This window comes from Peromyscus maniculatus, chromosome 1, assembly GCF_049852395.1.
Source record: "Peromyscus maniculatus bairdii isolate BWxNUB_F1_BW_parent chromosome 1, HU_Pman_BW_mat_3.1, whole genome shotgun sequence".
Lineage (NCBI taxonomy): Eukaryota > Metazoa > Chordata > Mammalia > Rodentia > Cricetidae > Peromyscus > Peromyscus maniculatus.
Window position 1 is genome coordinate 129,565,079 of NC_134852.1, and position 21,833 is coordinate 129,586,911.

General features: G+C 44.3%; 2 long non-coding RNA genes across 3 annotated transcripts; one reads left to right on the plus strand and one right to left on the minus strand.

Annotated features, from left to right (window-relative positions):
* The first annotated feature begins 551 nt into the window (after positions 1-551).
* Positions 552-18,503, plus strand: LOC121831402 (uncharacterized). Of its 2 annotated transcripts, XR_013044417.1 has the most exons (5): positions 552-722; positions 12,707-12,854; positions 12,992-13,567; positions 18,042-18,223; positions 18,335-18,503. It is a non-coding gene; the product is annotated as an uncharacterized LOC121831402 (long non-coding RNA). The 2 variants fall into 2 exon arrangements; XR_013044419.1 differs by lacking the exon at positions 12,992-13,567.
* A 254-nt stretch (positions 18,504-18,757) lies between these two features.
* LOC102917870 (uncharacterized) lies at positions 18,758-21,338 on the minus strand. The gene is made up of 3 exons (XR_442984.3): positions 21,193-21,338; positions 19,887-20,092; positions 18,758-19,074 (listed from the first exon to the last, which is right to left on the minus strand). It is a non-coding gene; the product is annotated as an uncharacterized LOC102917870 (long non-coding RNA).
* Positions 21,339-21,833: the final 495 nt, after the last annotated feature.

Here is a 21,833-nt window from a genome sequence, read left to right on the forward strand (position 1 = left end):
GACTGAGTTTATGCATGAGGAGCTCTTGTAACGGTGTCTGCCATAGAATGAGGGGCAGTACCAGTTGGCACCATTTCAGTCAGTGTGGGCATCTTCAGTACCATCCACCTGGAGCTGTTAGGTATGATCATGGCTAAAAGCTGCTTCACGGGGTGTCATTAGAATCAGAAAATAGGTGCGCAGGAAGTACTGGGTGACCCACAAGACAACTCCTCCCACCTTGTCAGGATAAGAAGGTAGAATGGCACAGTCACATGCATGTCCTTAGGACACCTGAGACTTGGTTGGCAATACAGGGCTTTAGAAAAGGTCAGTCTCAGAGCAGGAAAGTCAACCCTGCATAGGAGAGAAACCATGAGACTTAAGTGCAAAGGACAGTTCCCAGATGGGTTCCCTATAGAAACCAGGTTTAGAGGGATGGGGGAAGAGTGCAGTGACCATCTCCTATAGAGACAGTTACATGAAATCCCACTATGACCCCACAAAGAGAAGTTCCACAGGGAGGCACTGGTGCTCCCTACAGCATAGTCTCTCCTGGGTTTCCCGCAGATGACCTACACACTGTGAATTTCAAGGGATCAGCCAACATCCACGGAGTTTAGAGGGGCTTCCTGCACACCCAGTTTATGTCTTCCACCTACCTGGCCTCCTTGAATGTGATGAGAGAAGCACAGAATGAATTTAATGGCTTCTGCCAACATAAGCTGCCAAGATGTCTGCATGTGAGTTTTAGCTGTGATGGGCAATGTGCCAGACAGATGGTTAGCTGGGGTTCCAGAGTCAAAGACTGGGTTCCATGTTCTAACACAGCTGTGGTTTTCTGAGCGATCACAGGCAGCCTGTTATCAAGGACTATGGGGGTCCAGCCCCTCGATAGTCCCCTCCCAGGGTCCGGGAAGAATCTACAACCAGCTGATAATTATCTTTGATGAAAAGAAGTGAATCTATATACACAAAACTCCTTAGTCCATATACTTTATTATTCTGTGACAGTTATAAACTTATATTCTGCTCTCATATTTAGGTCATCTTTAGCCTGATTTCTCTCTACACATGTCTGCGATCCCCTCTAAGTTCTATCTTAATTCCTTCATCTAGTTCTGCCCCTTCTAGGTTTTCATCCATCTGTTCCTTCCCATATCATCTCCTCTCCCGTCTCCTTCTCTCTCATCTAGCTCTTCCTCATCTTCCATCTCATTCCTCTAGTACTCTCCTGTAGCCCTTCAATCGACTTCTTCCCCATCTCAGTTTGTTCCTCTCAAGTTCTTACCCATCTAGTTCTTCCATTCTCTTCTCCTCTCTCTGTCCTCTACTTTACAGTTATATATCTCCCCAAAATCACAATCCTCCCCTCCACCCAGGACACTCAGCCTGAACTTCCTCAGGCAGTGATTGTCCACTATCAGGATCAAATGGAGGGTTGATAAGAATTACAAAGAGGGGCACTAGTTGTTAATTACCATTTGTAACCCAAAGGGGAAGTGACTAATGAATTAACTAAAGGCTAAATATGGGTAATATCTAAGAAGAGGGATCTCACGTGCACAACTATAATCTTAAATGTGTTTGGTAAAAGATGTTAAAAATCTATAAGTTGTTAGGTCAATGGGAGAAAATAAAACTGTCTTCTTTTTTCCTGTGGCTCCTATCTGTCCAAGCTGTCTGCCATTTTCCTGCAGGGTGGGGGAAAGTGTGCTCAGTCTCTAGGCAACCTGTGTACAGCTAGATGCCTCTGGTGATAGTTAAAGGGAGATCTGGAACTGGAGGTAAGGTTTGGGAAAGGAGGAAGTTAAGCTTAATTAGCACATCCACCAGGCCTTCTCAAACAGGTAGCCTGGATGCTTAAGTCTGTTCTTAGCACAGAGGTATCTCTGATAAGGTACTTTCCTCCATCCGGTGATGGACCTGGCCGGATGCTACCAATAGTGATAATTACAGGGAGGCTTGAACTGGGAGTTCTGGCTGAGCATAGCTGTTAACACAGAAGGTTATCTAAATATTCCTAGAAGTGGTTAGGTAAGTAGTTAGAGGTCTATAAAGTTAGTAAGGCTGTAAGAAAGGAGGGGTCTGAGCTAAATTGTGTAAAGCTATTACTTAATGTCTACCTGACCTAGGCGGTGTCCCCTTGTGGAATTTGCCTTAAGTCAGGAGACTTGCCTGTGGGTTGTTATCATTGTTAATCCTCGGAAATTGGGTGACCACCTGGGTGATGTCTCCTTTAGTCCTTGAAAGTGGCTAGGGGAGATATCTGATTCCAGAGAAAGCCTTTCCTGAGGCTGTTCTCCAAATGCCTGGAATGTGTATGTCTAGAGAGTGATCAGTCCACATTGTTAGCCCTTCTTAGGGAAAAGTCAATTGGGAAATCTATGAAGGCACACATGATTTTCATAACAGAATACAGCTGATATATAACAAGCCAAGTAACACCAAAAACTCCTTGGGATTTGGCTTCCTCTGGAGGAATTCCCTGATTCCTCCAGGTAGTGACTTTGCCATAACCAGCTGAGTTCTTATGATATTCCTGCGGCCCGCAGCAACCTGTCCTGTCAGAATCTGTGTTTCCTCACCTGTAAGACATGGAGTCCCACAGAATTCAAGGAGAGATCAAGCATATGGAAATGCAAAGCATGGTACCTGATGCTTAGGAAGCTGTTACAGTGAGGGAAATGACTGGGTCTGAGGATATAGGGAAAGATAGACCTGGATTTAGTCCATCCAAGCTTGGGCATACCACTGTGAGAACTTCCATTCTCCACCTGTGAGGTGAGTACAATGATTGGGAATACAAAGGCTTTCTAGAGTACGGGGTTCAAAACTTGACACTACGAGAGCCGCAGTCATTTGTTTTCTTCACAGTTGGTAATCACAGTGGATGGCAGAGTGTGGGAAATTGAAAGGTGGAGTCCTGCCTTAGGTCTGGCTGACTGGAAGCAGCAAAAGCAGTAGGAGATAGCCTCAACTTCCAGCCTAGGCTTTAAGGCTCTGAAATCAAGGTATTTTCAAGGTCACGTTCACTGGAGAATCTTTCTTTGCATCTGTCTCTGGTAGCTGCCAGCAGCTCTCAGCTTATGGCTGCATCTCTCGTTCCATGGCCATGTCACCTTACCCTTCATCTACCCGTGTCTTCACCATTTATCTCTCTGCTTCTCTTGTAAGGACACTCAGGATAACTCTTAGGGATTGTAGTAGTTGGTCTTTTTGTCACTGTGATGAAACACCAAAAGCAACCTGGGAAAGAACGGATTTATTTGTCATGTCGTACTCCATCACTGAGGGAAACCAGAGCAGCTAAAGGTAGGGACCTGGAGGCAGGAACTGGAGCAGAAGCCACGGGGGGGGGGGGGGGGGGGGAGGCTGCTTACCAGGTTATTCCTTCTGGCTTGCTCAGCCTGCTTTCTTATAGCACCCAGGACCATCTGATCAGAGATAGAACAGCCCACAGATGCCTGGGCCCTCCCACACCAATAGTCAATCAAGATAGTACCCATAATACCTGGCAGACATGCCCACAGGCCATTGTGATGGGGCAATTCCTCAGTTAGGGTTGCCTCTTCCAAAGTTCTCTAGTTTGATTCAAGTTGACAAAAACTGCCCAGTGCAGGGTCCATCCAGATAATCTGGAAAAACTCTCCTTGTCTCAAGATCTTAAACCACATCTGCAAAAATGTTACCATGCCAGGCAACATTAGAATATTTAAGGGATGGATTCTTACTACCTTTGGGAGCCTCCATTCAGCCTACGTCATTTTATGGATCTCATGGAAAGCATTGCAGCGTGACCTGTCTCCGGGTTTGTGCACTGATCCCCTGCACAATGCTGCTTCCTCTGAACTGCTGTTCATAGGTGGTTTTAAGGATTTAATGAGGCACTGTGGAGAAAGCACTTAGCCTGGTGGGGAGAAGGAATGGTGCCATGGGGAAAGGTGGGGGACTCAGGAGAAAGGTGGGGGAGACTCAGGGCGCTAGGAAGGGAGGTAGAATGAGTCTCAAGGATGCCTATTGTGCACAACAACCTGGGACTAAAGAAACTGTGGCTTTTGAAAATCCCCATGGTCAAATCCAAACTGTAGCTGTGTGATGTGTGCGTGAAGTTCCCTTTCTCTCTGGAACTCTAGGAACTCATTGATTATTGTTCACCCAAAAGCCCCAAACCAGCCAAGTTACATCACAAGATGCAACTCAGCCCTCCTCCTGACTCCTTGCCTGGGTAGTACCCTGCTCTGGCTTCTGGGGTCCTGAGGCTTTTGCCAGGAGGAAGTGACTTCAGCCATAGGTGCTAAGCCACACAAATGAGACTGGCACCTTAGCACAGGAAGTCCCTCTTGGCCTCTTCATCTGCTCTACCATATGCTCTGCAGGCTTGGGACCTGGCGTCCTTAGCCGAGAGCAATGTCCTTTCTGATGTGATTTTGTGGCTATGTTTCCGATGACTAAGGACTCCTGGAGGTCAAACACAAACCAAAGGCTTTGGGGTCCTTGACTTCCAGGCCAGATGTTGCCTTTACATTAATGCACAGCATTTCAGCAGAGGGATTGTCTGTCCTGCTCACCACTTAGTGTTGCCACCGCAGCCACCCAGGGAGGCTTGTGCTCCAGATAGCAAGGGCAACAGTGAACCTCAAAATCATTCCTAGGGTTAGCACTTGGGACTACTTGGACTCATGATGACTATGTGGACCTGAGGTCCTTGAGACAATGAATTTGAGTGGACTAATGGGTGACTCTGAGCTGGCTGGGGAACACAGCTGCTCTGGTAAAGGAATCTGGCTTAGCTCCAGAGAATACCTGCTAGTCTGAACAACATGGAACACTCAACTGCAGATTGTGTAGCAACCTACATCCAGGAGCACAAGTGTGTACTCCCTCCACAAGTGAATGTGAACTGCTCCTTTACACTATGGTAGGGAGTGTGTGCAGGGGGTGCTTACATCTTTAGAATTCATTATATTGGGCATTATTAGATATTTTCCTAAATATGACATTCATTTTTTATGTACTGAGGTGGGCTGCTTTGGGGTCATGGCAGGTTTTCCAGACCAAGTACACCATGGTACATACCAGCAGGTATCTTGAACAAGCAGGAAAGGGATCAATAGTGTTGGTTAATGAGAAAGCACATACAATATGCCACCTGTAGTGTTATGAGTATTTATTAATGACTTGTTGGAGTAAGAAGATTTCCAATCAACAGCCAACCAGAGAACAAGTCAATGCCAGGATTTGAATGGGCACTAACTATATCAAAAGGGGGTGGAGCATCCGAAAGTCAAGCAGACACCAGGCTAGAGATGTAGCTAACTGATAGAGCACTTGATGGCACTTGTGAGGTATTGGATTCAATCTCAAGTAGCAAGAAAAACAAAAGCCCATTCATTGGGCATGTTGGTGCATGCCTACACTCCTAGCAGTGGGAAGTGGAGGAAGGAAGATCATAGACCCAAGGTCATGGCTAGAGAAAACAGCTGAGCAGTGAGATCAACGGCTGCTCCTCCAGAGGAGCAGAGCTCAATTTCAAGTGCCCACATGATGGCTCACAACCACAACTGTCTGTCACTCCAGTCCCAGGGCATCCAACACCCTCTTCTGGCACTGGCAGCACCAGGCACACATGTGTTGCATAGACACACATGGAGGCAAAGCACCCATGCACATAAAAATAAACAAACTTTTTTCAAAAAGGAATCCAAGGTCGCAAAGCATTGTGAGGCCAAAAGACAGCATCAATAACAAAAAATGACAAACGAACAAAAACAAAAAAAAATTAAAACCTCAAAAAAATACCACTGAATTCATTTCATGTTGGCCATCTATTGCTGGGCATGGGGCCTGCCCTTAAGCACAGTTTGTGTACTCAGTGAGACGCCATTGGAAAAAACCATGTTTTCTTTTGTGAGCTGTTTCAACTGTAGATAACTTTTGGGTTATGGATGGGGGTTTGAGTCTACTTCAACTCTCAGAAGACATAGAAAACCCATAACAATAAAATTGGAAACCATATGTTTAAGCAAAAGATATGTAAGGTAAATAACAGTAACAACAACAATAATGGTAATAACAATCCAAAGTGATTCTCAATGATAGTGAGGTTGAGCTAGCCTTCAATACATGAGATCCTATCTCAACAATCGCCCCTCACAAAAAGCCAGGCAGACATGGCTTCGAATAATAACTGTGCTGTTTCTCAGATGAATGGTCTTGAGTGAGACTTCATTTTCTGAGTCTCAGTTTTCTGAACTGTGACGGCCGTTGCTCGTTCACAGGTTTGCTTCAGGGCTTACATGAGGTTGTAATTATGAATTCATTTTTTTTTGAAATTTCATTTCTTATTTAGGACTTTAATGAAAACACATACTAGCTATATCTATGGTTAGCAGAAAGCAGACTCCAGGTAAACAGCAGGTGCATGTAGAGAGACACTACATGGACTCTTTATTTCCTTTCACCACATGAGCAGAGAGGGAGCTGAAGTTCTTTGATCTCTCCTCAAGAACTGAAGACCAAGTGTCCCCAAGCCATGGCATCAGGGATGGTACTAGGATGAAATTCTGACCTTGCAAGAACTCTACTACTATGCACCCCTGGGCTTATGAAGTAGTTTTGGAGGAGGAGGGTGGGAGATAGAACTCAAATGGTAGATCACTTGCCTGGCATGTGTTGAACTAGGCCACACCTCTAGTGACTATGCTCCGGTAACTCACCTGCTTGTTTAGGATTGCTTTCTGGTGTGTTACATGATGTACTGGGTAGGTAGAATATGCCTTGGCTTCATATTAAGTCTACTCGTTCATAAGACTCTAACTCATGAGGACTCTGGATGGGAAACATCACTGCATTGGGAATCCCCTGTGTTTTCTTATTCCCCTCCACATCTCAGACTCTAGAGTTGGACCTGGGTGATACTACCAGGGACTCTGCATGGTAACTAGGCCCCTGAAGAACTTCCAGAGGTGACAACAAGATAAAGGACAAGGAAGGGAAAATGTCATCTACTGTGTCAAGAGTGCAGGCTTTGCATTTGAATTCACGCAGGTTTGAATCCCAGTTGTTCAGCTCCCCACCAGCTTAGTGAATTTGAGCAAGTCCTCTCCTTCAGAGACCCCCACCTCAGAGACAGAGAGTATCTGAAGAGGTAGGACACCTGTGTAAAGTCACAGAGCCAGCAAGCCACGAAGTTTAACTGAAACTCAAGACCATCTGACACCAAAGCCTGAGACTGGTTGGCTCCTCTTAACAGTCTGTTCTGGATGTTTATAGAGCTGTTGTTTTAAAACGCAGGCTATGTTGTTAGAGAGGTCCAGTGAGGCCAACAATGACAAAAAGACTTCTACCTACAGTTTCCAAGAGGAGGGGCAGTTCCATGCCATTTGGGGGTTATAGAAGGATGCATATACCCCCCAAACACACCATGTTGGTGAGAAGATGGGCAGGACAGGAGAGCCTGGGAAAGAGCATATTGAGGCCTCCATGGGAGAAATGTAAGGCAGGATGATTGCCTAGGCTTAAGACAGGCTGGTTGAGTAACCACAACAGAGTCTGTAGTGTGGAGCTCCCATAATTTGCCTGGTACGTGGTCTGATGGTGATTGGGACAAGAAAAGTTGGCCTGTGGTATCCATGCCTGCTAAGGGAGGCATTTGAATGTAGTAGTTTGGCTTACACAGGAAAAGCTGCTGATAGGGCTTGAGGTCTCAGGGGTCAAGGTAGTTCTGGGAAGTCTACTTCCTGTTTGGTTAGCAAGATCTCGAGATGTCAAAGCATCATAAAATACAAAAACATCAAACCAAACAACAACTGCAAAGCCCCCAGATGAAATTAATACCCTCCTCTGATATTCCATATGGTTCTTATACCTGTCCAGATGAATCTGCATGGCCGATGCCCTTTCTTCTGAGCTGATATCAAGCCTAGGCCTTGCAAGAGTTCTTCTACTGTGCAACCCCAGGCTTACAAAGTAGTTTTGGAGGGAGTGGGCTGGAGATGGAGCAAAATACTAGAGTGCTTGCTTAGCATGCAAGAAGCCTTAGGTTTGATCCCAGAATAAACTGGGTATATGCCAGTAATCTCCCCACCAGGAGGTAGAGGCATGAGGATCAGAAGTTTAAAGTCATGGCAAGCTACATAATAAATTTAGGACAAACCTGGGATACATAAGATCTTGTAGAATTTTTGTTTTATTTTGTTTCTCTGTTCTCTCTAGTGCTGGGTATTCAACTCAGGGCCTCACACATGCTAGCCAGTGCTATACCACTGCCCAAAACCCACCCACAGGTTTTCTTCCTGTTTGTGATACAACAAAATGACTATGAAGTATAGTGACATGACTTTGAGCTCCATCTTAGCCAAAAAGCCAGGAAGTGATGCAATGACATTGGCTATCACTGCCAATAATCTTCAGACACAATGCCAAGTATACACTAAACACACAAGGCTGATAGCTTTGCTGTGGATCAGTGACAGTCAACAATGAAGTCAAATTATAATAAAACTCTGATCACACTGAAGATACAGGTTATCTAGGAATAAACAACTAAAAATGGGTATATGCTATGCTATGTCAAATTGCAAGTCTTTACCAAAGGATATAAAAGATGAAAAGGTGCTGGGTATCCACCAATTTATCCGAAGTTAAGTAATGTTATATAATTCTCGTTAAAATATTTTCAGTTTTCTTTGTTGCCTAGTGAAATACTAAATTTCATCTGTAAGAATTTACATGGCTGCACGTGGCTCCACATGCTTACAATTTCAATGTGTGGCAGTACAGGCAGGAAGAATGAAATAGAAAGCCAACATTGCCTATGAAGAGCATCTGAGCCCAAACTAGTCTATCAGAGACCCTGACTCAAACAACAACAACAACAACAACAATAAACCATCCTAGACTTTCTAGTGTGGCATTTCAAATCAGCAAGAAAATCGAATCGTACCTCTAAAACTGTTGGGTAGATAAACTAGCTTTCCGTGACGAATCAAAATGAGATTCCTACCTCATGGTTGATAACAAATTTCACATTGTTTGAATGTGTATATAAATAATAAACAAATGGAAACCTTTGTAAAGCTATATAAATAAAATTTCTTTTCTTTTTGGAAAATGCAAGCGGAAGTAAGAAATCACCCCGGGGGAAAAACACTGATGGATTTTATTACATCAAGTTTTAAATCCCCACAGCAGAAGAGCACAGCATTAAAGGATGAAAGATGCAGTGAGCAGTGTTTGCAGCATCAGTTCTTTACATTTAAAATGTCAGCATCCCTAAGTACCAATGAGGATGATGGCCGAGACATCTGATTAGGCACATTGGCAAAACAGAAAATGAATGTTTAGTGAACATTCAAAATTAATATTCATGGGATATATTGTTGGATGAGAAAGTCAGGTAATAACTGTGTTTTTCTTTTCTCCCTCTGCTATCCAATGGTTGAAAACTTGGAGTCCTAATGCTCAGAACTAGTGATGTTAAGAGGACATTGACTTTGGCATTGCTCATGTGAACAGGCTGGTTCTGTCCTTCTTTTTTGGTAAAATGAGTGAAAGGTTTTTAAAAAGCTCATATCTTTTGTCCTTAGCTGACCTGCATCAGGAAATTTAAATGAAAGAGATTAGATGGGGACACCTGTCTGGAGAGGAGGCCCCAAGCCTTTAAGATTTTAAAACATTTTTATTACATTGATTATTATGGTGTGAGGGAGGCATGTGTTCAATAGTGCACTGACAAGCTGTAGGGGTCTCTGCACCACGCAGGTCCCAGGAACTGAACTCAAATCATCAGGCTTGGAGACAAATGTGTTTACCTACGGAGCCATCTCACCAGCCCCTCTAGGCTGTTTTCAAAGACAATAACAAACTAGTGGCTATAGCCTAGATACCTAGTGATAGTATGTTAGCTAACTATCTCTTACACTTATATAAGACAGGCTTTGCCATGGCCATTAAAAATTATGGTAGAAGTAAAATACACGTATACACTCTTGAAGACAAGGAAGATCCCATGACTCAATTATTGCTAGGAAGCTTGATGGAAGGCAGCAGAGTTAGAGGGCACTGAGGATGGACCCTGCCCTCCTAATCAGAAGCTTGTAAAATAAGAGTTGGAACAATAAGACTGTAATTACTGGGCAAAGGAAACAGGCATGGGTCCTGTCTCTAACCCTGGCAGGAGGCTCTACATCCTGCTCTGCCCTGAAGGTCATAAACGGATAACTCTATAAACCTGGTTCCCGGATCACAGCTCTAAGGATGACTGACTATACAGGAGGCCTTCCGATAAAGTACAAAGGTGTCCCATCACCCATACCCATAAGAGTTCATCCAAACGAGCCCGTCAACAATTCAGACAGGAAAACACCCCCCAAAAAGCTGTCAGTTCCAGAAACTTATAATTTATAAGTATATAAAGCTCATCCACATTGTAGATAAAGGAAATGGCCTTTGTGGCCAGTGTCCACACTCACCCCCTTGAGGGTATGTTCTCCTCTCCTCTGCATTTACTCTCTGTGTCTCGTCCACAAGGACAAGGCAGCTGAGGGGAGTCCAGAGCAAGAGCCCAGTGACATTATAATTAGAAAAATAAGTTTTCAAAGGGGTATGTGAAATATAATCTTGAAGTAGCATATATGTTACATATAACCCCTTTTTGTAAGAAAGTCCTAAAAAGTAGACACCAGCCTGCTAAACATGGTTATCTGGATGGTGGGTTAAGTGTGGCCTCTGCTTCTTCTGTATGCTTTTACATTTCTAGTCTGAAGTTGCTTCAGACTTGTTTTTTTTTATATCCATAAAAGCGATGCAATGTGATGTTCATTATAGTATCCTCTCTTAGTGAGTGGTTTCTGGTCTGTTTACCCATAAGAAGCATTTGGAGGATCGTGGGGAGGTACTCAGAGGATGAAGTTGGGTTAAAGGATTCCGTCCTTGATGCTGTTGAAAATGAGGAGAGAATTGTCCCTGCAGAGAGGGTTCGCTGCTCTGACCTTCACTGTGAAATGAAATTAGAAGGCAGCTTGAAAAAGAGAATGTTTTCTCTCCAAGTTTGCTATAAATATTTAAAGTGGAAAATATGGATTATGTCAAATGTGGTTGAGGAACACAACACAGAAAGCGGGGTTTATGCTTGGACACAAGTGTGGGAAGGAAGGCAGCTGAGCAGGGAGCTGGCCATCAGAAAGCTCAGCCGATGTGGGGTGACTTGAACAGATCGATGGTGCAGATGTAGTTGGAGGAACGACAAAGATTGCTGGACAGCACAAGTCTTGTTACGTTCTGAGCTCTGAGCTAATGAGGGCAGGCACGATTTATTATATTTAAAATGCAACCAGAAAAAGGACATTCCCACTGGCTACAAGCATATTCTAAGGCTTCTAAGGAGGCAGGCTCATTAAGTGACATTTACACCCCTCAATAAAACAGTTGTCGGCTGGGCAGTGGTGGCACATGCCTTTAATCTCAGCACTCAGAAGGCAGAGCCAGGCAGATCTTTGTGAGTTCAAGGCCAGCCTGGTCTACAGAGCGAGATCCAGGAAAGGCGCAAAGCTACACAGAGAAACCTTGTCTTGAAAAAAAAAATTGTCATGGCCCATTTGCTTCAGACATATCAGAATATCCATGGGGTCTCCTTCTCCTGATCCAGATAAACACAGAGGTGTTAAATAGCTCCCCTTCTACCCCTGCCCACCCAGGGAAGTCTGTACACTAAATATTTACCTGAACATGCAGTTGGACAAGGCCCTAGAACTCTGGATTTGACCATTTCATTGACTCATATCTTTTGACCCAACCACTATGCATTACAGGAAAGAAATGATAAGAGAAGATTTGTCTGCAGAGGAAGTCTCCAAGTATTTAAACTATTTGTCAAAATAGCAAACATGTTAAAAAAATAAAAAGCCTCAATGACCAGTCACAGGGAATTGCTGAATTGTTTGTAAACAGCAGAAGTTTATGCATCCATGAAAAATTATGAAATGAAATAGGCATGGTGGCTCATGCCTATAATCCCAGTGCTCAGGAAGCTGAGGCCAGCCTGGGCTGTATAAAAAGTGTTATGTCAACCTGGGCTGTAAAGAATGACCCTACCTCAAAAACAATGTAACAACAATAAATGATGGAGTGATATAAACACATAAAACACCATAAAGAGGTACAAAATATAACTATAATTTAAAAATAAGTTTGCAGTGATTATGCATAACATTCCTATTTTAGGAGAAAATTATATAATCTCTTTTGAGAGGAAGATCTAGGATAGACATGGAATTATTTTAAATTGTTTAATAAATTTTGGAGAGGTAAGGTTCTGGAATATTGGGTGTGATATAGGGGAGAATAACAAGATTGAACAAACATTGCTCACTCCCTCATTCAGTATACATGAACTGGACACAGATTGTAATCTGGGCACTCAAGCTTCTGACACACTGAGGGACTGAGGAATGACCCCCACCTCAGAAGAGGCATAGTCTAGTGAAGGAGACAAATGTGTGAGCTGGGGAAACACCAGATGCTCCATAGACAAAGGAATCCAGCCTGTCGTGGGCAGAGAGAAAATGTTTTGGAGGAAAGGGGTAGCAGAAAGGTTTTCTGATACAAAGGATTTTGATTGGCTCTCACAACATGAATGACGTTTACTATGTTGAAAGTACAATTGAGGGCTGGTGGCAAGGCAAGGGGAAGTGTGTGCAACAGTTTGACATTTCTGTGTCTACAGCAAGCTTTGAAGACACCAAGAACCCAGAAGACATGAGCTGAATGAGTGGGTGAGCAAATGAAGAAGTGAGCAGAGGAAAGATGAGAAAGTGATGTCAAGGCACCAGGAAGGTGTGCGGATCCGAGCCTGAAAGGAAGCTTAAGAACAGGTTTGGAATGATTTGTTGTCCTAATAAATAAGGCTTAGCCTTGTTTTATAGCTTTGCTAACTCTTGCTCTAAACAAAACTGTAGATGGAAAATCTGATATTAAAGTAACCCCGATCCCATTTCTCTCCTTGCCCCAGTCTTCCAGGCTACCCAAGCAGGATCTCAAGACTTCCATATGTCTTTGGAGGCTCTGGGCTGGAGTCTGTACCTGTGAGGATGAGCTAGGCTGTGTTGTGGAAACAGAGCGCTCCGAATCTCTTGCTATGGAGGTGGCCACGTGGTTTGGTTTTGCTCTGCCTTTGTTTTATACTGGGTCTCCCTGTGTAGCCTAGGCTGGCTTTGAACTTGCAATTCGCCTGCCTGCCTCAGCCTCACAAGTGCTGTTATCACAAGTGTGCACCACCAGGCTTGGCTGTCTCTCAAACTCAGTGCCAAAAATGATAGCTTTACTTCCCACTCATGTTCCATGACCTTGAGTTACTGTCTTCATTTACAGTTACAGGTGGAGGGATCCTCTATCCTTGGAGGGCGGGAAGGACTCATTAATCTGTCACTCAGGAGTTCTTAAAGGCATCTACCTGGAAGTGCTGCAGTACACTCCCTCTTAGCCTTAGAAAATCATGTGACTGTGGAGAAAGAAGGGCAATTCTACTTTGTTCCCAGGAGAAGAGGAAAAAACATTTTGGTGAACATCATCAATGGCTACCCCAAAGGTAGGAGAGTTACCCACTTATTGGCTAGGGTAATTGAGGGGAGTCACTAAAGCTTTCTGAGCTATTTCTTTTTTATCTTTTTTAGTAAGACATAGAATATAAGCAATTATAGAATGTTCTCTGTCTCTCTCTGTCTCTCTCTGTCTCTCTCTGTCTCTCTCTCTCTCTCTCTCTCTCTCTCTCTCTCTCTCTCTCTTGTTGTCTATTTCCCCCTTCCTCATTCCTTCTCTATATCCATCTTTATCTCCCTCTCAGGGTGGGATGGGACACGCCTAGGTAGAAAAAGGTCATGCCCTTTCTTAGAGTCCAAGCCAACATCCTGATGAATGTAGAAACAGGGGACAAAATTTAACCTCAGAGTCCATAAAAAATTTACAGAACTGCAAAGTGCCAAGCAAAAAATACAAAAGAGTTCTCTGCACTACGGGAAATTATTGAAGCCATAAAGATCCCAGCTCTTGCAGATGAGGCTCTTGGTGAGTGGAGCAGAGCAAATCAATAATGTCATACTCCTTGCCTGGATCAAAACGCTCAAGGAAATCGCTGCAAATAAGAAGAGGACAAGGTTCGTCTCCGTCAGTCACTGCACCAGCTGATGCTATGGCAGGGGCACAGCCTAATTGGCTGGCCCAGAACGTTGAAAGCCAGGAAAGCATTTAATCAAAAATTGGAACCCTCGTAGATTCTGGAAGATAATTACTCAGCACTGTGGTAGAAGAGCAGCCTGAAGGAAGGGTCTGGCATATTGAAATGAATGCTGGTTTCATAACTCTAGAGGATTCTCAGGTGAGACAGGGCCCAGGGGAATTATTCTGTGGGAGAATAAGAAGAAAAGTACCACAAAGCGATGATAGAAAAGATGTATGTCTCACTGTGTCACTCTCTGCTGTGGGTAGCATGGTGCAGGGCATAGTCATCCATATAGTTATTTATTCATTTGTATTTCAGTGTTGGGGTGGCCCAGGGACCTGCATATGCAAGGCTAGAGTTCTATTACTGAGCTACACTCCCAGCCCCTAGGATTTTGATTCAGGGTCTCAGCTGTGTAGCCCAGATTAGCCTTAGACTTGTGGTCCTCCTGCCTCAGCCTCCTGAGTGCTGGGATTATAAGCATGCACCGCATCGCCTGGCTCTGACAAGAATTTATTAAATGTCCACTCTGTGTTGGGCATAGTTTTAAAAGGTGACGTTCTGCCAGGGGCTAGAAAAACTGGGTCTCTGTTCTTTTGGAGGTGACACTGAGTAGGGTAGACGATGGTAAATAAGGAAAAGAATGTAATTATGTCACATAGTGGTCATGAGCAAGTCAGCGGGGAGATGCGAAGGTTCAGGAAGTCTTAGGCTGCTCAGCCTCTTCTGAAGGGAGATATTGGAAAGAAGACTGGACAGACAGGAGGACTGCTTTAGGAAAGTACCAAGGCCAGACAGAAGCACACTTGGTATTCCAGGGACTTCCAGAAGGCGAGTGTCAGGATGGGGAGGAGCAGAGGTGGGAACCTTAGAAGCCACAGAAAAAACTCATAGGCTCTGAATGACTGACCAGATGATCCAAGTGGCTGAACATAGTGCTTCATTGTAGCTTAGTGGGTATTGATCTCCAGTAGCTGGGTTCACCCAGGACCTGAGCAGCCTTGTGATCCTGTGGAGCACCCTGGTATCCTGGAGTAGCAACAACTAGATTCTGATGTGATGAACATGTATGTAGCAAGCCCTCATATGCTGACTGCAGCCTCAAGTTTGACCTGGCCACATCTCTGTTCATTGCTATTATTATCCTCTTGTGTTTATACATATTAAGTATGTATGTATAGAAAACTGCTAGATATTATGTAATAAATATGAGCAGTAATTTTTTAATCACATTTTTTTAAATTAAAAAAATTCTATGTAGGGAAAATTCAATGCATAAAGGGTAAAGGCACCTGCTGATAAGGCTAATGACCTGAGTTCAATCCCCAGGACCCACACAGTAGAAGAATAAAGCAAACTCCTGAAGTTGTATTCTGAAATCCACACACATATTAATAAATAAATAAATGTTATAAAATTCTATATATTTGTGGCATAAACCACACTGTTTTGATATATGTACACACAGGAGAATGACTAAACTATTTTATGTATACATCGCTGATTTTATTGATTTTTTTGCATGAAAATATACTTGCAGTGTTCTGCGTGTTTAGCAATTTTCAAGAATAAATATATTGTTAATAACTGCAGTCATTTTTAATAGATGAATAAACTGAGGCTTAGGGAGTTTGACCCATTGGCTTCAGTGACCATCAGCTGTTATGGTTTGGGAAAGTGTCTCCAAAGTCCCATGGGCTAATGACTGACTGGGTTCTCAGGCTGGTCCTGTTGGGAGGTGGTACATCCTATAGGAGGTGGGGCTTAGTGGGAGGCCTGAAGGTCACTGAGGTCACATCTCTAAAGAGGATCCAGGACCCTGCCTCTCCTGTCCTGTCTCTTTCTTGGCTTTCAGGAAAATAGCTGCTTTGCTATACACTCTCTGCTGTTGCCATCAGCAGGTCCCTCCCCCGAGAGGCTCAGAGCAATGGTCTGCCCATACCATCTGAAAGCTACAAAACCGTGGATCCAAATCAACCTTCCCTCCTTATAATGTGATTATCTCGGGTATTTCATTAGAGAGACAGAAAGCCAGCTACCATTCCAAGAGAGAGTGGTCCATGGGCTGGTGGTGGTAACCTAATAAACTGTGTTTGTTTTGTTCATTACTTGGTCCTCGGCTTTTATCATGCCACCTGAGAAAAGCAGCCACTCAGTAAATTCCAACCACTGTTGAAAACTAACAACAATGCATGTTGTCAACAGAATAAATGAATCTTTATTTTAACAGAAGTAAAATTGCGTTACACAATTTGCTCCTGAATTTAATTTTTCTCATTATGGGCATTTTCTATCATCAGTGCAAGTCTAAAATTGTTCTTTCTTTGTGTGTGAATGTGGGAGTGCATGTGTGTATGCACATTAGGCTAGAGGACAACCGCAGGCATCATTCCTCCAGAACTGTCCATCTTAGTAGTTTTGTTTTGAGACAGGGTCTCTCACTTGGTCTGGAACCCATCTATTAGGTAAGGCTTGCTCGCCAGGAAACTCGAGGGATCTGCCAGTCTCCACCTTCCTAGTGTTGAGTTTACAAGATCACTCAGGCATGAGGAAAGTAAGTTTTCCATTTTTTTTCCTAACTACATTGTTCCTGTCCCTGTGGTGCTCACAGATACAGATCAAACAATAAAACAGAGTGTGCGTAATTGCAAAGCATTCGTGCAATGGGCAGGGAGTTCCTCTTTGGGATGCAGTTTGACCCCTAAGCATCATGTTTTGAGAGGTTGGGCTTCTTCAGGGATGGAGCCCGGTGGGAGAACCTTAGGTCATTGGAGATATGCCCTCCAAAGAGACCACAGGATCCCAGACTCTTTGGCTTCTTACTTCATAATGTCATCTTTCTTCCCAAATGTGTCCCCACTGTGAAGTGATAAAAGTAAGAAGAGTCCATTTCAGAGCCTGTCCCATACATACTCTTTGGGCATTCAGCATTCAAAACTTCTAACTAAACTAAACTAAACTAAACAGAGGAGTTTTAGAAGTTTGTCAGGAGTAACTTACTAGAGTGAGCATTAGGGAGACTTGCAGGGCTACTGTAGATCTAGAAGATACCTCAAGGGGAGCTGAAGAGTGCAGGCAAAGGTTGTAGAGGGCGGTGCTACAGGAAAAGAGAAGGTGTGTGCAAGGTCCTGGGATAGCAGAGGCTGTAGCATCTCTAAGGACTGAAGGAAGTCCAGAGCAGCATGTGCACTGCACCCTAAGAACAGCTTATGGACCCTGTCTTAATCTCCCACACGTGGATAGCAACTAGAATTTAAGTTACAAATTCTTGGGCTGGAGAGATGGCTTGGCCATTAAAGGCTAGGCTCACAACCAAAAATTTAAGAGTTCGGTTCCCAAATTCTTACTAGTGACTTGAGGCTGATTTAAAAGACTCAAAGCAGAATACTTCACCATGCCTGGACAGGACCAGTGCATCCTCTGCTCGCCTGAGTGCTCAGTTTCAGGTCTCTCTCAACCTGCTGCTCCATGGCCAGCCCTGAGGCCCATCCTTCCCTCACCAGGAGTAGTTCTGGCGATGCTGCACTGTGCAGTCCCAGCCAAACGGCTTACTAACAGGGTGGAGACAGCTTCTCACCATCTTATTTAAGGTTCATTTTTATAACCTTCGTCTCCTGACCAGGACTGACCACCCTCCAGGAGGTTCTGCTATGAGAATCTCCCTTTACTTTGTAGAAGCCACATCTGTACCCCTGGGGTACCATCTTCCTTGCCACACAGACAGGACAATCTAAGTAGTTGAGGTTGTCTCATATTACGACTGAGGCAGAGACCCCTGGTTTGGATGAAGCTGTCTCTTACTCTGACAGTTTGATTTTCAACTTGTTTCTTGTTTTTGTCATAGGTTCAAAGACCTTGGAATCTGGTCTCACTTAGAATCACCTTGTATTTTGGTGGCATGTGTTGCTGGTAGCATCCAAATGTTCCCTTTCCTCTCCTTATGAAACATCTGATTTCTGAGTTCACGCCTCTTGGACTAAAGATCACATTTCCCAGCTTTCCTTGCAGATAAGCACAGGTCTATGAGTAAGTTCCCACTCTTTGGGCGGGGGGCATGGGAGCGGGGAGGAAAGCTGTGCTGCCATCTAGAACTTCCATAAAGGAAAGTAGCATCCCTTATCTTCATTCCTTCCACAGCTGGCTGCTGTGTCATGAGACTGCAGCTTTCATAAGAGTGAAGACTCAAGACGTCAGAGCAATGAATGACACAGGAGGAAGCTGGGACTTATAACATTGTGAGCCTTCACATCATCTCCGTTACTACCATGCTGTTACATCAGAGAGATAAAGACTCATTTAGCCACTGTGCAATGTTTTAGCAACCAACTTGTGTTCTAAATCACATAAGTTACAGTGCACATACTAGGTACTCATGAAGTTACCACTGTTCTAAATTTTTAGAGTTTTCCAGCTGACCATGGGGATGAAACTGAAGACACTTAAGGAGTGTTCCGCAGAGTCAATCTTTAAAGGGGGTGCCTTAATGGACATAGGGCAATATTGGATTAAGATAGATCTTTACAGAAAAGATACACGCCAAAGCCAGTAATACATTTGGTAAATCGGTGTGGAGGCAAGAGACATATTTAATGATACAGTGGGGATTTAAATATGATGTTCAGTTCCAGCAAAAAAGAAAACATTGATTCTCTTGAAGGGGAATGGGACTGGGAGATGGAAATGGTAGACACTCTGGAACTTTTGCACTTGAAGAAAGCCAGCCTTCTTTGTCCTATATCCGATGTCACAGCCCACTGCCTGCCCTGTTTGCTGCAAATGATGGTAGCTATGAAGCAGTGTTTTGTTGGTCCTAGTCTCTGCTCCTCAGTATAGGTGAAGAATATGGTGAGACCTTGGTTTTCCTTACAGACCGTCACCTCCAAGAGAAGGAAAGAAGAAATGAGGTAGGGAAGGGGTTGAGGTTCTCACATTTCTCTAAGCAGTCAAGCACACCAAAGCATTCTGGGTAAAGGCCTTGCAATATCAGAAATGTAGGTATCTGAAAAACTGAAGGAAAGCTGGGTGGCATGCCTACCTTAACCTAATGATGAGACAGGTATTGTGCCTTAATCCCAGATGAGGTTTCTTCTGAAGCAAAGGAGTATTCTCACCCCCAGAACCTCCTGGACAGTGGTCAGTTCTGGGCAGGAGATGAAGATTCTAAAACTAAACATGACCATGGGAAGCTGTCTCCACTGTCTAGCTAGTAACTGGTTTAGCCTAGACTGCACAGTGCAGCATTGCCAGAACTGGTGAGGGAAGGATGGGACTCAGGCCTGGCCATGGAGAAGCAGGTTGAGAGAGACCTGAAGCTAAACAGTTAGGATACATGAGTCCTGTCCAGTCATCTTAAACCAGCCCAAGTCACCAGTAAAAATGTGGAAGTTATATTCTGGTTTCTATTCTCATAGCAACTCAGTGGAGAGCCTTGAAAACTACTGAGCTGTCGCTCACCCCAAACTAAAGCTTTCAGTCTAAGAGGCCATGTACGAGGCAGAACACAAGAACTCCAGTTGGCTACTGCCTCCTAAGCAAAGCCTTCTCCACACCCAGAATCCCTTGTTGGTGGGTGAGTGCATGGGTTTGGTATTCAGGAAGACTTGTGTTTCCATCTGCACTCTATGCTTTTCTTGCCAGGTCTGTGAACACAAGTAAGTTTAGCTGTTGGAGGGTCAGTTTCTTCACTTACATATAGGATTTTCCTCATTTTTATGTAGGATTCATATCATCTCCAAGCCACCATTGGAGTGTTGTTTATCAGCCTCTGCTTTGTTTTGGAAGAATGATGTCTTGAAATGAATTGATCAGCTCCTTAAAGATGAATATGCACGCTTGATAGAGGATGTGCAGTCAGCCACACAGCAAAATTCTTCATTGATCTGCCCTCTGAGAACCCTGGTGGAAAGGGGGTACTGGATTTAGCAGAGAAAATGGTTTCCAGCCTGATTCTATTGCTAACTTAATATTTGATGTTGACAGTGTCTTTTTCCTTCTTCTGCTGGCCCAGCGGATGCTGGGCATTGATGGCATAACCTGGCCAGGGTCCCGGAGCAGATCAGCAGAAGCCCAAGAGGACCAGAATCTTGATCTGGAAGAGTTTCTGCTTTTTCCAACATTCTATAAGCACCAACTGAGTGCTCCGCCATGCAGGGAATGACGGAGTGTGCTGTGAGTACAGAGATGGAAAGACTAGGTCCCCACTCTGAGTGTACTAGTGACTCCATGAGACAACACAAACAGGGTCACTTACAGATGCCCCGCATGTCCCTCTTGCTCACCATTATTCCATCTGTGAGGGGATCCTTTAGTTGCCCAGGAGCTCTGTTGTTCTCGGTACTACAGCTTGACACCATGCCTCCCTGCTGGTTCCTGGGACTCTGTCCTCTAGACCCACCCCCAGCCTCTGCACTTGCCACTTCTTCATACAGGACCTTCTGCCTCCTTATCTGACATAATGGTTCATTCCTGGTCTGTTTGGGGACTTAGTTCTGATATCTCTGTCACCACAAAGACTTCTCTGATGCCCCAGAGTCAGGTTAGGGTCTGCTTTGGGCGTCCCTAAACCCGAGCATACTCTTAGTTTACCCCTTACTGCAAAGAATGGCAGCTGCCTGACTCCTGTCCTTGACTCCTTACTGAAGATCTGTAAAAGTTGTGCTTGCTTACTGCATAAGGAGTTGGCCTATGAGGAATGGGTAGGAATAGATGAGAAGGCCAGAAATAGCAAGGGTCTTCCGTCTGAGTGTGTCCATGTGTGCGTATGTGTTTGTGCAGGCATGTTTCAGCAAATCTACAAACTGCAGGGGCGGGTGGCAATGAGCAAGATGCAGGGCGAAGCTGTCATTCACCGTGAAGAGCCTCTAAGCCAATCTCCATTTGATCATAGTCACTAAGAGGTTCAGATTCCCTATAAGAAGGCCAAGTCACAGTATGCAGAAAGCCCCACACCAACAAGCTCCTACACCCATTTCCTGAGAAGTCTCCCGTGCACCCACCTTCTGAAAGCTGTGTGTCCAGACTTCCTTGGGGCTTCATCCTTTAGAAGAAGAGTAGGCAAACTCCTCTGCAAAGGACCAGCTGGCTTTCCCCCCATTCTTGAAGCCATTACATTTTGGTAGTGACTATATAATGCTGTCATTGTAACAGGAATGCTGCTAGAGATGAGGTATAGACAAATGGGTGTGGCTGTGTTCCAATAATACTTTAGTGACAGCGCAAACATCAGAACCTTTTCCATTATGTCCAGTCTTACAATAATGAACTCATTCAGATGGTTGGAGAGGGAGGACTCTCAACAGCTGCAGAACTGAGTTTGGGAACTAGAAAGCCCAACATGGGTGTGGTAGGGGACTTCCTTGTTCCCAGTCCATTTCTCCTTTTTATTCATCTTGGGACCTCAGCCCATGGGATGGGTCTGCCTGCATTCAGAATGGGAATTCCTGGCTTGGTTAACCTTTTCCGGAGACAGCCTCACAGTCATGCCTACAGGTGTGTTTCCAGGTGACTCTAACTCTCATCAAGTTGACAGTCAAGATGACTTGTCATTTGAGGCCTTCTGATCAAGAGCTTTCAGCCTCCAGAACTGAGCTAGTAGAGTCTCTTTCCCTTAGGCGTTAGCCAGCACCAGGAATTCTGT